This window comes from Passer domesticus, chromosome 2 (genome assembly GCF_036417665.1).
Source record: "Passer domesticus isolate bPasDom1 chromosome 2, bPasDom1.hap1, whole genome shotgun sequence".
NCBI classification, from domain to species: domain Eukaryota; kingdom Metazoa; phylum Chordata; class Aves; order Passeriformes; family Passeridae; genus Passer; species Passer domesticus.
In genome coordinates this window covers 65789426-65802413 of record NC_087475.1, presented here as the reverse complement: position 1 = coordinate 65802413, position 12988 = coordinate 65789426, and the positions used below count along the sequence as shown (strand labels likewise).

General features: G+C 41.1%; 1 long non-coding RNA gene across 3 annotated transcripts in view; it reads left to right on the top strand.

The window, feature by feature from the left end:
• LOC135295492 (uncharacterized) overlaps positions 1–12988 on the top strand; it is an 84278-nt gene that overhangs the window by 20552 nt on the left and 50738 nt on the right. The window lies entirely within an intron of this gene.

Genomic DNA, 12988 nt, shown 5'->3' with positions numbered 1-12988 from the left:
AGGTTGTTTTGAAAAGTAGTCCCATTGTCTGATTCAATTCTCTCTGGGGTACCATGTTGCCACAAAATGTGTCTCTCAAGACCTGAGATTGTGTTTTGTGCAGTGGCAATGGTTTACAGGGTTTGTTGCCAGCCAGCTAGTTGTTACCTCTGTCATGGTGAGTATATAGCTCTTGCCTTGGTGTGTTCATGGCAGCGGTCCAGTGTAGTCAGTTTGCCAGACCTCACCATAGTGGAAACCCAGCTGCCACCCTTTATTCCAAGGAGATTTCACTTGTGTGGCTCCTTTGCAGCATGTTTCATGTTCATGAAACACGTGTGATGGCCTCTATGGAGGTGGATAGCATCTGTGGTCAGATGAACTTCTGAGCCCATCTGTCTTTTGTATCCTTTCCTAGATGCCCTGATGTTTCATGGGCCCGTTGCGCTATAAATAGATCATGCTTTCTTTTCCAGTCTAAGACCATCTGAGTTAATTCAGTTTTGGCAGCCTTGTCTACCAGTTCATTGTTCTGATGATTTTTAGTGGCACAGCTTTTGGGCACATGAGCATTTACATGATGTACCATCAGAGCTGCATTTTCCACCCATGCAGCGTGGCCTCTTGGCCATCGGGGCACACTGCTGGCTCATGTTCAGCCTCATGTCAATCAGTCCCCCAGGTCCCTTCCTGCCTGGCCACTGTCCAGCCACTCTGTTTCCAACTGTAGTGCTCATGGGGTTGTTGTGGCCAAAGTGCAGGACCCAGGACTTGGTTTTGCTGAACCTCATATCATTGGATTTGGCCCAGCAATCCAGCTTGTCCAGGTCCTTCTGCAGAGCCCTCCTACCCTCCAGCAGAACAACACTCCTCCCAAGTTCAGTGTCATCAGCAAATTTACTAATGGTAGATAAGATCCCCTCACCCAGATCATCAGTAAAGACATTATACAGGACAGGGCCCAACACTGGTGCCTGGCCACACAGTGGATGCAGCCAAGCCATCCAGCCAGTCCTTAACCCATCAAAGAGTGCTCCTGTCCAAGCTGTGGGCTGCCAGCTGTTCCAGGAGGATGCTATGGGAGATGGTGTCTAAGACTTTGCTGAAATCCAAGTGGACTACATCCACAGCCTTCCCTAAATCCACCTTGTGGGTCACCTGGTCATAAAAGGAGATGAGGTTGGTCAAGCATGACCTGCCCCTCCTAAATCCCTACTGGTATCCTGTATGTGCCATGTGATCATACTCTTTCTCACCTGCCTTTGCATCCATTTTTGAATAGCCACATCTTGTCATGTATTAGGACCAATAGGAATGAATTCCTTCACATTAGTATCATGAGAGAGTATCCCAGCACAGCTGTCCAGTTGTACTGGGTTTATGTGGCAAGGGTCTGGTAGTGTGTGGTGGAGAGTACTGCAGGGGTGGCTTCTGTAAGAAGATGCCAGAAGCTTCTAGCGTGTTGGACAGAGCCAGTTCCTGCTGCCTCCAAGTTGGACACACCACTTGCCAAAGCTGAGCTCATTAGCGATGTTGCTAGCACTTTGTATGAGAGAACATATGTAATAAAGGGTAAAAAATTATGGAAGAGAGGAGTAAGCAAATGTGAGAGAAATGGCTATGCACAGACACTGAATTGCCAACACTCAGTGGATGAGAGGAGTGCTCCAGGCACCAGTCCAGAGATTTCCCTGTTTCTGAAGGATATACCACTTGAAAGGGACCTGCACAGCAGCAGTTCATGAAGGACTGCAGCCCATGGGAAAGACCCATGTTGGAGAAGTTCATGAAGGGCTGTCTTCTGTGGGTGACACCCCATGCTGGAGCTGGGCAAGAGTATAAGCAGGATGGAACATCAGAGACAAATTGTTATGAACTAAACACAACCCTCATTCCTGCATACCCCTGCACTGCTCATGACAAGGAGGTAGATGAGTTGGGACCCTAGGAAGAAGGGAGGGATTGGGGGAAAAGGTGTTTTAAATTTGTTCTTATTTTGCAGTGTCCTGCTTTATTTTATTTGCAATAAATTAAATTAATTTCCCCAAACTGAGTCTGTTTTGTGCATAACTGTAACCAATAAGCCATCTCCCTTTTTCTGTCTCAACTCATGAGCTTTTCATTTTTTTGTTTTTTCCTCTTTTTGTCCCATTGAGCAGTTGAAGTGATAGAGTGGCTTGGTGGCTCTGCCAGGGACAACCCACCACACCTGTCCTGGCTGTCAGGCTGGGTTTTGGGCTTTCCACTAAGAAGCAGTGCCCTCCTGGGATTCTGCAGTTGGCACCCTGTACATCCTAGGGTCCTCAACTGACTGGGGAGTAATAATTGATACCAACACTCTCCTGTCACAAATGGGTCTTAAGCGGGCAGAGAAGACAAATTTGTTTCCCTCCCTTTTGAACTGTAACAGGGAAGAAGCCTAAATGAAATACCTTTCAAATATGTGGAGACAGGAAAGGGTTTGTCTAACAAGAAAAGAGGTGTGTGTGAGGCCTGGATGTGTTCAGTCATATCTTCACAGATTTTTACAACTAATCTTTCATTCTGAATATGAAACAGATATTTCCCAAGGAAATAATCACTGGCAGTTTTTATGCATGGCCCTTAATTGCTGAAGTCAAATGAGTTACACCATTAAAAACTGAACTGCACCTCAGCAGTTCACAATCCCTTGCCTTCTCTGACCAGAGACCCCCAAAAGTCTGCCTCACTGATTTCCATGCATGTTGCTCTCCTGACTGAGGAGCTACAGCCTCAAAAGCTCCTTATTGCTCAAGAGTAGAGGGGACTGAGGACTGTGAACAGCAGTGTTTTCTAGGGTCTGAAGGGTTGACAACTAGCAATAACCCCAGGAAGAAACTGCAACACTGATGATTCTGAGAGAGGAGATAATGACAAAAGAGAAGGTAAGGATTTTCTGATTTTCTGGAGACGTGGAACAAGGCCAGAGCACTATATGAGCTAAAGGAAAGCAATCTTCCACCAAAATTGTGCTAGCAAACTTGCAGGCATGAGAGAGGTTTGAGTAGAAGAATTAAGCAGTAAGAGCACATTGAAGCTCTGAAGTAAGGTGGGGAATAACATTATGTTAGATGTTGGTGGAATCATTCAGAAGAATGCTTCTGATTCTGAAACCTCTTCCAGAAGGTTTCAGCTGGAAACTGACTCCTTAATTCAGTAATGTCTTAAGGAAAAAACACCAAAAAGTACCTGAAAGGCAGTATCTGATCCTCTTCCATCCTGTCTTTTCACAGATAAATGAAACACAGTCTAGGAAAGGACAAAATCCACATGAGCCAAATAATTTTTGATTTGGGCTCTTCATGAAAAAAAAAGGAAAATATTTGTTGAAAATAGCTGGCTGAGGATACTTCATACTTTCACAGGATGAACAATTCCATGTAACAGTCACAGGTCTATGTCTCCACTAGCCCAGGTCCCAGTAAACAAATTATTCCTCTGTTAAAAGCAGTCCTAAGTTAGCTCAGGGAAGGAGCTAGAACACAGGAATAGAGCCAAGAAATGGCCGTGAAATTTTTATTTCTGGCTTTTTGCCCTTCTAGGATTCTCTCACAACCCCAATTTCCTCAGAGAATTGTTTTGGCAGAGGGGATGCTCTCAGAGCCTGGGATATGAACTGTGTGGGCTGTATCCAAGAGTCCCTCCATGTGGCTATCTGAGCCTTGCTTTGTTTTATCTCTCCCACTGTCCCTGCCCTTGGCATGGCCTCAGGGTGCTGTTGATAGATTTTGGAGTCCAACTAGTTTGCACACTCACTTCATTTTTCATCTGAACATCATCAGTTATCCCCTCAATCATTGTGAAGAACACACTAACAAACATCTGGTAAGCATTTGGAAATATCTCAAATTATTTCAAAGATTTTCAAAAGCACTCATAGGGAATCTGGGCTGTTGCCATTCCCCTACCCCATCACCTTTAACTGATCATTCCCATGGTGGGGATCTGCTGCTTAATTTGCAAATGTCTAGTGCTGAGTTATGGAAGTTGCTGAAGACATTTAAGTTATTAAACATTGGTAGAACATTAGGCACTAAGACTCTGTGTAGTACAAAATGGCTTTTTTTCATTGAGATTTTAAATTTCAACTGCTACTTTTAAACACCTGTGTATTAGTCCAATTTAACTCATAATTCTATTGCATACTTTGTAAGAAGCATCCATACAATAGACTTAATTTATTACTAGCCTTAATTGTTGGCAGAGACAATATAATTCTGTTACAATGCTTCACAGAAACACTGCAAATATAACACATACATAAATTACTTCTCACTGATGTGAAAGTCCCTTCCCAGTTAAGCACATCTGTGCTGTGAGAATACAGAATGGCACGTATTTTCCTGGGAGCAAATAGCAAAACTGCAGAGTCTACTGAAAGACCTACTGGCAATTAGTTTGCTGAAGGGTCAAAATTTGAAAGGTAATACTAATTCTCTTATAAATCTTAGAAAATTTCAGTGCTCAGAACCAAAGAAAAGAGCATTCAGTTAGATTTACTTCCCAGTCTACAACTATTTGTTCTTGCATTTAATTTGAGCTAGGAATAGAGAAAAAAATGCTCTACCATGCTCTACCACTGTGTCACCTGCATAAGCTGTTGTATTTGTTGATGCCTCCCTTATGAAGACACAAAAGAGAACACTATTCTCATCACCTCCATCAGCCACAGAAGAACTCAGCTGTGTAAGCCAAAATTAGACATATCAAAGCACCTTTGATCACTTCATTGTCTGTCAAGTCCTCTCCAAAGCAAGCACTGTCTTCCCTAATGGATTGTATTACTTTGAAATGTCATATTTAATGTGTGATCATTCCTTCAGATCCCTGATACCGTCTAAGGTGCTGACTGCGCAGCACCACACGGAGAGCCTTGTAGGTGGGTCTATTAATTTCAGTGTGTTCCTGCTTCTCAACAGCATGTAGTTTAATTGCAGAATTGGTGAAGCAAGGGCATCGCAAGAATTTATCTCCATTTTTCTGTGTGTGCACAACCACAAAGTCATCCTGCCGTGTAGGTTTGAATGAGTTATGGGACCATAAAAAAGTACTTCAATTCACAAAGCTATCAACTCTTTGTCATGAAACAAAAACACCTGCCAGAAGAGTTTTATTCTTACTTGATAATCACAGCACAACTAGGCACGGGACAAAGCCATCATTTAGAGGGATATTATTATGCAGCAGATGTGCTCTGAGGAACCATAGTCTAAATTTAGTTACTAATTAGAAAAACACATTTTACAGATGTCATTAATTAGCCAACAATCTGAGAACTGTCTCTTTCAAAAAGGAAATGTAATATTCATTAGTAAAGTACCCACCACAGGATTTGACTTCTCTTGTCCAATAGATCCAGCAATGGGTCATTACTCATGTAGGTAACTTCTTGTTTTTCACTAATAAAATTAATTCTAAGCTACATTTAGCTAATACTGAAATTATGCCCTTGAGAAGAAACCGCAGAAATACACAACAAGCCAGCATTCTTACTTTCCAGAGTTTTATGAAATTTCTCTTCTGTCTTTCAGTCTGTTTGGACACAATCAGATCATATTTTTGTCTAATAACCTGTGATTCAGAAACTTCCTTTTTCATACAGAAGATCTAAAATGCTGAGGAATTTCTGTAGTTCCACGAGTCAGGTCCCTGAAAAATCATCTGTAGCATTAGTAAAATACCAAAGCCGACATTTAGAAATGTTCAAGTTGGAACAAAACTGCAATATGAGGAACGGGATGAAATTTGCCAGTGGTGGGAACATAGCTTTCTCTGTCAAATGAAAAATCTTGAACTCTCAAAGAAAAGAATGTCTCAAATATTTCAACCAAGAGAAAAAAACTGTCGTTAAATGTTACAGGGTTGATTTATGTAAGCTGTGGTTCAGTGGCCATATGCACTCAATTTTTTTATTCTTTGCACTGGGTCATATTTCTCATAGTGTCCCATTTTGTGAAGGAAAATGGCTCAAGAAACTTGTAAGGAATTCTTTGGCCACAGGCACATTTCAGGAAATGTAAAAGGTACCTATGGGGCATTGGTTCTGCAGTATAACTGAGGCACACTGATTATGTATACCCTGAAGCTCTGGGTACTTGGCCAGCTCCTCATTCCAAGCTTTCATTATTAGGTTCTCACTTTTCCAAAGAAAAAATATACTGGGTGTGGGAAGGACTTACCCTTCAGGAAATTAAAGATATTAGTCTAATTTGGAGTTTTGACAGAATTATTTTAGTTAGCCCTGGAAACCCTTAACCCTACCCATCCACAAATTCCATGTCTCCTTCATCGGATTTTGTTTGTCTCTCTTTTGCTTGGTTGTTTTTTTAGTTTTGTTTTTGGGTTGGGTTTTGTTTTTTTTTTTACAGAGTTATACAAATTTCAAGTAATTTCCAAGTATATTGTTGAAAATATTTTAGAATGAAGTCTCCATAACAAGGACATGGCAAACACTAAACAAAGCTTTAGGATCTCTCTTGAGAGTCATAGCAATGAGAAATATTTGTAGCTCAAGCATATTTTTGAGTGAAATGAAAAGGCAAAGATTTAGCTTCTATTGATTCTTAAAAATCTCAGAGACTTTGAATGGCATTGGTTTCCTTAGAAACTTAGACTGAGCTAGTTGTGGAAATTTTTCTTGTAGTTTTTGGAGGCTGAAAGGTACCTCAAGAAGGAGGTACCTTTCCTACCTTATCCCTTCCAGCTTCCTGGGTTAAAACCCCAGTTTTAAAAGTCATTCAGGGCATGTCACTATGGAGGAAACTGGGAAACAGTGGACATTTTTTCTCACAGTTTGTTTAGGAAACCCTTCTGGATTTCCTTCACTCAGAAATAACTCAATGCTAATGTTTTACTCAGAGAAAATGATTCATTTCTCTGTTGTCTGATAATCGCTGTTCTTTCCTGGGACATTCTGTACAAATAATTTCTGAAGACATTACCAGTCACAGCCATGTCTGTGTATTCAGATTTTCTTTCATGGGTATCCAACCTACATTTTAACCTCATCTATAGACACACAGATCTAATTGAGGTAAACAGTGAAACATGTACATGCATTTTCCACTTTAGGAGATACCTATAAAAATACTTTTTTCTTTCTGGCCTATTTGTTACTCTTGGGATCCTTTAAAATGAGTTTGCTGAAGGGACTTAAACTTGAGGCATGTAGCTCCACCACAGTGGCTCACCCTGATCCTTCAGTAGTGTTTCTGTACCCTGATTTAGAAAAGCATCTCAGCAAGTATCATGTGTTTGGAAAATACATTTCCTTTCAGTATTTTCTTACACAGTCACCTCCATGAATATTCTAGCTTCTAAAGCCATTTAGTAATACACACTGTAAAAGAAAATCCAAATTCAGTTAAAGAGGATTAGCTCTCTCTGTCCCATGAGGTGGCCTTTCTGCTTGCACCTCTCCTGCAGCTTTCAGTTTCTGAGATTCATGGCTGTTACCCTGGGAGCCAAAGTCATATATATGTTGTGCTCAAGACACTCAGTGAGACATTGCCTGTTAAAATGAGCACAGCTCTGTGTTGCAAAGGGCATAGAGTTCTTTGTATACAAATTCAGGCTATTGTGCAGCAGACAAAATAAGACTTCAAATAAAATTAAAATGAAAAATGTTGTTGTTTTTGCCACTTCCTTTTACCTAAAAGTATTTATGCAGGTGCAATACTTTAGGATCAGACAAGAAAATAAGAAGAAATAATTTTCGCACTTTTACTGTGTAATGATGTTTCAAGTCCTTGTATTACTTCAACAGGCATGGGAGGTACTGAAGAATTTCTAGACATTCTATCTATGTAATCACCTCCCACCATTCCACCTTTTCTTTCTTTCTTTCTTTCTTTCTTTCTTTCTTTCTTTCTTTCTTTCTTTCTTTCTTTCTTTCTTTCTTTCTTTCTTTCTTTCTTTCTTTCTTTCTTTCTTTCTTTCTTTCTTTCTTTCTTTCTTTCTTTCTTTCTTTCTTTCTTTCTTTCTTTCTTTCTTTCTTTCCCCCCTCCCCTCCCCCCACGTGGCTTGTAAGTTTTTTAGATTATACTGTTGTACACAGTTTTTCCCCTCAGAAATCTTCACTGGCAGATAATACTAGCTTTCTAGTTGGAATGTAGGAAAAAATGCAATGAAAATGCCTCAAGTCCCAAGGGAAAAAAATGTTTCTTGTCATTCTTTTTTATCAGAATAAGCACTTATTTATCAAAACGAGATAGAAGTATTCATTCTTCAGAATGTCTAAAACCCTGTGTATAGTTAAATAAAATCACAAGAGTACTGGGAGCAGTCTAGGTTTTTCCTACCGGATTATATCAGACAAGCTGTCCTAGTTCAGAGTTAGCTTGGATTGCTAATATCACTGTGGCACCAGCCCACATCTTATGTCCCGTGTTTGGGGGCAACAGCCTAATGCTCTCTGTTGTGGCAGAGAGAGAGAATAATCACCAGAAGAGGACACCAAAAAGGTTAGCAGTTCTTGAGGAGGGTTGGTGGAAAAATGTTCCTACCTTTAATTTTCAGATTAAAATTAAAAGTTAAAACAATTTCCCAGTTGTCTGGATCTTTAGTTCTGCCTTCCTTGGTGGAGCTGCTTTTGTGCTGGGACTAGCAACAGCCTGATGGGATCCAGAGTCTCCTCGAATAGATCTATTGGGTTCTTCACAGGGATCTCCAGAGGCAGTAATGTCTTCTTCCTAATGGAGCTATGGAGAAGCTCCACTTTTTCCTTGTCCCTCATATCTCTCCCTATATGTGTCCTTCCAGCTTCGCTATACTCCTTTTTCTGTTAGAGTGGCTGTCACTGTCTTCTGACCCTGTACTAAGTTCTTTCAACTTGAAAATGGTCAGAAAAGTCTTTGGGTGATGCTTGGTAGTTTTGCCCCTCAAATTAGTTCTTTTACTATACCAGTGCGCTGAGCTAACTCAGCATGCAGTCAGAGGAGCACTAGGGCCAATATAAGGGAAGGAGCAGGTTAAGCAGTCATGGTGAGGGCAAAAAGCAAGAAAGGAGAGGAGAGATGAATGAACCGGACTCCTTCAGGATCAAGCAGCCATCAGGTCAACTCAGCTCAGCTGTATAATCAGCCTAACTCCATTATTTATTAATGGAGTTAAAGCTGCCTTATCACCAGCATTATTTCAATTCAAATTGCAAACTTTGTTTAGTTATTTAAGTTCAAGAACCTACTACTTATCAACCAGGAGTTTATTTTTACTTCCTATTGATATTTCCTATCAATATGCTGATGGTGGGACCAGGCATTTTGGTGAGGCATGCTGGATACTGCAACATTTTATAAGAAAAACCATCCCAAAAGAACTCACAGGCTGTACAGTTAGGATGTTGCACCTGAACTCTTCTTCTGTTTTGTATCCTATTCCTTTTAATCAAGAATCTGTGCCTTTTGAAGCCATGTTAAAAAGCCAGGCTGGTTTGACATAGTAGAGAGGAACTGGTCATTCTTGGATCCTTCCAATATAAATTGAACAACTGACTGGGTGAGATGGATTGCAGTGTAACACAGCAAAACTCTCTGCTCTAAAGGGAGCCAGTTCTGACAGGCCTGTCTGGAGGTGTATTCAGAAAGAAAAGGCAGAAGGCAAGCAACTTTAAAAGACAGGGTTCCTTGGAGGAAAGCTAATCTGAACAAGATCCATCTGCTCCAGAAGCAATCCTTGTTCCACTGTGAGAGGAGGAAATGGGTTGAACAATTAGGCAGAGATGCAGCTCTAAATTTAGTTCCAGAGATTATATAGGCGTGTCTTCTGCTGCTTGTATTCCCAATGATTTCCCTGAAGCGGTATCAGTCTGAGCAGTAGTTATTATGTTATTCATGGCTTTATGTTCTGTATAAACTATTTAAAAGATACGGGGAAGAAATCTTTTGTACATGGCTTCTAAGGTTCTGGGCAAGGGACAACTGACTGTTTTTCCTTTGTTTAAGCCTGTTCGTTAGAGGAAGAACAAGAGGAGAAATCTTTCCATTAAGTAAAAAAAACTTTCACAAAAGTTTCAGAAAATACACTCAAGGCAGATGCTTACTGTGTCCTTTGGTCTGTAGTGGGGCAGGAAACACCATGCTTTGTTTTTCAAGGAACAAAGATGTGTATCAGTTCAAATGCCATCCTGACTGAAATGGAAAAAAACCTCTGATAATGGCTGGACAACATGAAAGGAAACTGCGGAAGAAGCAGAGAAGCAGCAGATGCCTGAAGAATACAGAGTGGCAATGCTGGTGGATGCATTAAAAAATCTAAAGGAATAGAGGAGAGAATGAGTTTTAACTTTAGCTTAATGGAAACTGTAGGAAAATGGAGAATCAGATCAATAGTCACAACTGACTTGATCTAGCACACACTGCAGTCCTATTGTAAACAGGGCTTTGAACTAAGTGGCTTCCAGACGTCCCTTTTAATCAACATTTCTGAAAGCTTTTGCATTCTTGCAGTGTCAGGTGAGGACGTGCTGCCATTGTCTGATTTTTCTGCATTCAAAATTACTACTACATTGCACAAGTTTTCAGTCTCCTGATGTCCTTAGTGCAGGGATCCTTCTCCTCACCTGGAAGGGCAGCCCACAGAGGAGCAGCTGGGATGAGGCACACGAAGGTGGGTAGGGATGTGAGACAGGGCAGGCTGCAGGGAAAATAGTATTGGTCAGTTTTATAATGGGATATAGAATTGTTCATTTTTTGGTAAATGGGTAGAGAATGCTGGTAATTATTATGGGGTGGGGACCATATGGTGCACTGCAGGTGCGCCTGACAAGTCAGTTGTGAAATAAAAGGTTTCCAGACCAGGTACCAGTGCTGATAGGGGTTAGGTTAAGCTGGTAATATACTACAAGACCTTAGAGAGGCTGAAACCTGGGCAGCTGGAGAAAGCTCAGCTCTAGCCTTTCTGTTTTCCAGACGAAGGATGGTGCAAATCCCACAGGTCACTTGAAGATAGTAGGTATCTGTTAAAGTACAGAATAGTCTTCCTGAATTCCAGAACAACCGTAGCTGTGTTTTTCTGTTTTTCTGCTGGCCCAGGACAGGAGTCACAGACCTCACTCAAATCCTATCCAATCCTACCCTGCTGTTGAGGAGCTGTTCAGCAGAGCTCAGTGTCCCTCCCTAAGGCCCAGAACTTCCACCTCCTGCTCCTGAGAGCCACTGAGAAGCACCCTGGGTCCTCTTTCTTGTTCTCAAGAGCAGGAAAATTTTACAGAAGTGAAAAAAACATCTGGCAGAAAGGAATGAGCAAAAATTGAAGCCTGCCCAGGGCTGGTTTTCTTCATGCATGCAGCTGTGAACAATTACCATCACACCCACATGCCAGAGCACACACATAATCATGCCTTGTAGGCACAGCACACAACAGCCACAGGGTGTTTTCCGCTTCTGTGGCAAAAAAAACCCCATCCCAGTTACTATCAAATCTACTAGACCTGCCATGATGGGCACTCAGTCTCCCCAGTGCACTCACTGATAACCCAAATCAATCATATATGCACTATTTTGGTATCGCAGCATTTCAGGCAGCAAAGAAGGCAAAGGATAATGAATAGAAAAATGCAAATACAATATCTCCTGTAGAAATCTATGTTTTCTGCACAGGTTTTATACTGTCCCTTAGCCTAGTACCTGGGGGCCAAATCAAAACTAGGAGCTGCAGTGACCTAACAGCTTACCTGTGTCTCTAATTAATTCAGATGAGCTTCCCAGAGCAGCCTCCCTTGCTATATAAGCTATGAATATAAATAAGCATGATAGTTGAAGGCTTCATTTCTAGAACAGTGAAAGAATTTCCTAACTCCCTGGTTTTATTTATCTGAATCACATCCCAATACAATTTTGGAGCAAGAACTGGGAATATGCTGTCTCCCCAAATCTGCTTTCTGTGCAAAGGAAATCAGGGTCCAAAGAGATGCAAGGAGCAGCATGATCCTGGGGTATGACACAACATATTCACTAGGTAGCCTCTGCACAGCCTGATAAGTAGGTCATATGTTCCAGACATTTAATTTAGTCATTATAACTTATTTTCAAATTGACTGAAAGGGCCATCATGGCCTGACACCAAGCTTCCAAGATGCACATTGCTCTTGTCACAGTTACTTTCAGAAGCCACCAAAATAAGCATTTAAAGTTGGTGTACTGAAAATAGCCCTGAACATCTGTAATGTCCCAAATGCAGGTCTCATCTTCTAAAATTTAAAATGTAGGTCTCACATTTTTAAAGAGAAAAGGTTTTGCACATTTTTAGGCAAACTTTTGGGTGGCTTAGGCAGGAGCTAGAGTGCTTTTCAGGAGATGGCAGACCTAAGTTCAGTTTTTGTTTGAACACATTCAAATCCACAACTTCCCTCCTAGCACCAGTATGATTTATTTTACCAGGTTTCTGACTTAGCTTCATTACAGCATTTTCTAAATGTCTCCTTGGGACTGAGTAACTGTAGCAAGAAATGTTTGTGAATCATTAAACCAGGTTAAGAGAAAACGGATGCAAGAATCACCCTGTAGTTCAGGTACTTGGATGAAAAGGAGGGTTTCTGCTTTATGTTCTTGCTGCTGTCCCTTGACTTTATTCAAGAAACTTGTCTAATATAAAATAAATTTGTATATCTGAGCTAGGGTTTTTGTGGACCATACTACAGAAAAGAAAGCTACCAAAGGAAGAGACAGGATAACTTGAGGTGGCCCTAGACCTCTGACTCACAAATAGATGAAAACAGACCAGACCAATCAAAGACTGTGTTGTGCTAGAAAACTGTACGCACATTTACTGCTGTCTCAGGAGCAGGGGTATGTCCAGTAAAGAGATTCTTTACCTAAGTTTGCATTCCTGACTTATTGGTATGATGTCCCTCAGAAGAACTAGTCAAGAAATCAGTGTGCTACGATGAGGTGAAATTCTGATACAAAGCACAAGGTTAGAGATTTTGTAGTGTTGAGACACCATTTACAAGATCTTAGGGTAGAGAGAGTGAGATGTTCTGGGATTGGCC